We start from the raw sequence: 3,622 nt of genomic DNA, 5'->3' as shown, positions 1-3,622 counted from the left end.
TAAGCCCCACACCAGCCAACCAAGACTTAACACCCAACCTAACTGCAGTTTCAACCTTCCCCAGGAGAGTAATTTTTAACCAGTCAATTTGGAATTTCCTGGTCAGTCCTAGGAGGAAATATGCTGATAGACCTCTTCCATTCCCCTTAGGGGGGCAACCTTGCCTAAAATAATGCATCCTTTGCTAATAATTTCCTTTTTTCTTCTCCCTCCCTACCTTTAAAAACCTTTTCTTTCTGCAGCTATAATGGAGTTTCTTTCTATTGCTGGATGTGATGCTGCCTTATTCAGGAATCACTTGACAAAGCCAATTAGATCTCAAGTTTACTTTGTTGAATTTTTGTTATTAGCACCTCATTCCAAACACCACACAAACACAAACTGAGGAATGTTCTACACAATAACTGACGGATACTCTTCAAACGTTTTAGGGCAAAAGGCAAGAGTGAAGACTGTTATCGGCTGGAGGAGGCTGGGGGAAATAACGGCTCAATGCAACATGGGATCATGGAACAGAAAAAGGATGTTAGGCAACAAACTGGTGACACTTGAATGAGGCCTTCCGTTTAGTCAATAGCATCATACCAATGTTAATTTCCTGGTTTTGATCATGGTACCGCAGGGAACCTGGCTGAGAAGGTACAGAAGCTCTCTCTGTATACTCTTGCAAGTTTTCCATATGTCTGAAATTTCTTGAAAATACAAAGCCAGGAAAAAGTCAATGTTTGGCTTGTTGAAATAAGTAATAAAGAGGTGGGATAAGGAAGGTAGCATTGTGGCTGGAGCCTGGAGCCAGCCTGCCTCGGTGCCAAAGCCTGCTCTGCTACTGTCCAGCTGTGTGACATTGGGCAGTTTACCTAATATCTCTGTGCCTCCATTTCTTCTTTTCTAAAATGAGGAAAATAACAGCACTTATCTGACCCAGTTGTTCTGAGGTTTAAAGCTATTAAGATATGTGAAGCATTTAGAGCAGTGCTTGGTACAGACTTACCACTCTTATGATGACCGGAGCTGTAAACAGGGATGGACCCCCCGAAGGGCAGGTTAGTGTGTGGGACATCAGGCTAGAGCGGTCCTGGGAGGTGATGTGGGAGAGGCAGATAGTGGGGATGACAGGGGAGCTGAGCCGTGTCGGGAAAGAAGCACCTCACGTCCTGGGACAGAAGAGGAAAGGAAATGAGAGGGAAACTTTTGGACAAGACAACGAAGCTAAACTTCCCAGAACTGAAGAAAGATGAAGGGCTTCAGCCCACAAAGAGGCAAGGTGAGAAATGACCCACACTTAGATGCTGCAGTGGCGTCTAAGAGGATCAGAGAACAGTTTCCAAAAAGAGAGCAGGTTCCACAGAGAGAGAGCAGACGCCTACCCGGGAACAAGAATCGTGTCGACACCAGGTTTCTGAGCAAATCGTATAAGAAGATACAGGGTGATATTTTAAAGAACTGAATTTAATCTAGAATTTAATATCCAGCCAAATTGTTATTCAAATGTAAGAATATAATAAAGGCATTTCCAGAAAGCCTCAGAATGTGCCCCTCACAAACACCTACACTGATAACATTTTTGGAGCAGGAACTGAAAAAGAGGAAAAACACACCCAGAAAACTCCATGAGTCATAACGGAAGTGAGGAGGCCAAATGCCTTTGTGAAGCCTTTTCCTATTTTAGGAACAAACCATCACCAATGAAAAGGCCGGAACAAAGGGCAAAAGTGCAGGATGTGGGCTTCCCTGGTGGCACAGTTGTTAAGAATCCTCCTGCCAATGCAGGGGACAGAGGTTCGAGCCTTAGTCCGGGAAGATCCCACATGCCGCGGAGCAACTAAGCCTGTACGCCACAACTACTGAGCCTGAGCTCTAGAGCCTGCGAGCCACAACTACTGAGCCCGCATGCCACAACTACTGAAGCCTGCACGCCCAGAGCCCATGCTCTGCAGCAAGAGAAGCCACTGCAATGAGAAGCCCGCGCACCGCAACGAAGAGTAGCCCCCGCTCGCTGCAACTAGAGAAAGCCCGCGTGCAGCAACGAAGACCCTATGCAGCCCCCAAAAATAAATAAATAAATAAAATAAATAAATAAATAAATAAATATTTTTAAAAAGTGCAGGATGTGCAGCCGTACAAACCCCACATAAAATTCTGGGTGATGCCAATGTGACAGGAGGGAAGATAAAGGGCCACAGGAAGGGACACCAAAGAGCAAAGGTGTCAGGGGCCTGGATGCTCAGTGCTGGGAGTGGACAGAGGCCAGCAGACACAGCCAGAATGTTCATGTCTGCCACAGCTCTGGGCAAAGTAGGTACTTAGTATTTGGTGAATAAATGAATGAATATATCTTCTTATAAAAGTTATAAGAAGAGGGCTTCCCTGGCGGCGCAGTGGTTGAGAGTCTGCCTGCCAATGCAGGGGACGCGGATTCGTGCCCCGGTCCGGGAAGATCCCACATGCCGCGGAGCGGCTGGGCCCGTGAGCCATGACCGCTGAGCCTGTGCGTCCGGAGCCTGTGCTCCGCAATGGGAGAGGCCACAACAGTGAGAGGCCCGTGTACCGCAAAAAAAAAAAAAAAAAAAAGTTATAAGAAGAAAAAAAATCACCAAATGACAATCAACAGAAATGAAAAAAGAAACAAAAAAGTAGAGCAAATAGCAAATGTGAAAAATATGACAGAAATAAGTCCTAACAGAAGAATTATTATGTGAATTAAAAGACAGAGATCCAAAAAGGGATACAATTTAAGAAAAGACCCAGAAATACGGAGAAATCTCAGGCTCTGAAATTGGATTTCTTTTTCTTTTTTTTTTTTGATGTGGACCATTTTTAAAGTCTTTATTGAATTTGTTACAATATTGCTTCTGTTTTCTGTTTGTTTTGGGTTTTTTTGGCCCCAAGGCATGTGGGATCTTAGCTCCTTGACCAGGGATCCAGCCCACAGCCCCTGCATTGGAAGGTGAAGTCTTAACCACTGGACCACTAGGGAAGTCCCTGAAATTGGATTTAGGTTATTCCTTGCCAGAATCATCAGGATCCTCTCTGGGGTGAGACACCATCTCAGGCCTGAAATTAGCTCTGAACCCAGAACCCAAAGATAAATAGGCACCCAAAGAGACAAGAAAACTTGCTTGGGGATCGGCAGGAAAAACAGATGACGGAAACTCTGGATACTGGAATTTCCAGATAATGAACTAGCTGTGCTTGCTAAGCTCTTGAAGGTGAAAGGTAAACTAAAACATTTTAGCAGGAAGGGAAAGCCATAAAAAGTGACATTGCAGATCTGAAAAGGAATTCATTAGAAATCATAGTACTGCAAGATACGGTAACAGAAATTAAGAACTCAGTGGGCGGTTTACAACATGTGGAGCACACCTGGAGAGAACATGCAGTGAGTCCTGGATCTCTCAGAATACTGCTCCCAGGTGAGGCCAACGCTGCTGCTCAAGGACCTCACTTGGAGAAGATGCATGAGAAGAAACCATTCAGATAGTGGAGGAAACCACAGACAGCAGGAAGGGACACTGAGGACAGTGAAAAGCTTTAATCTATGTTTAATTGGAGTTCCAGAAGGAGAGGATGTGGAAGATGGGGGAAAATCAATATCTGAAAATACAATGGATGAGAATTTTCT

Source organism: Lipotes vexillifer, unplaced genomic scaffold (assembly GCF_000442215.2).
Source record: "Lipotes vexillifer unplaced genomic scaffold, Lipotes_vexillifer_v1.1 scaffold1094, whole genome shotgun sequence".
In the NCBI taxonomy this organism is placed as follows: Eukaryota; Metazoa; Chordata; class Mammalia; order Artiodactyla; family Lipotidae; genus Lipotes; species Lipotes vexillifer.
Note: the sequence above shows the minus strand (reverse complement) of the source record.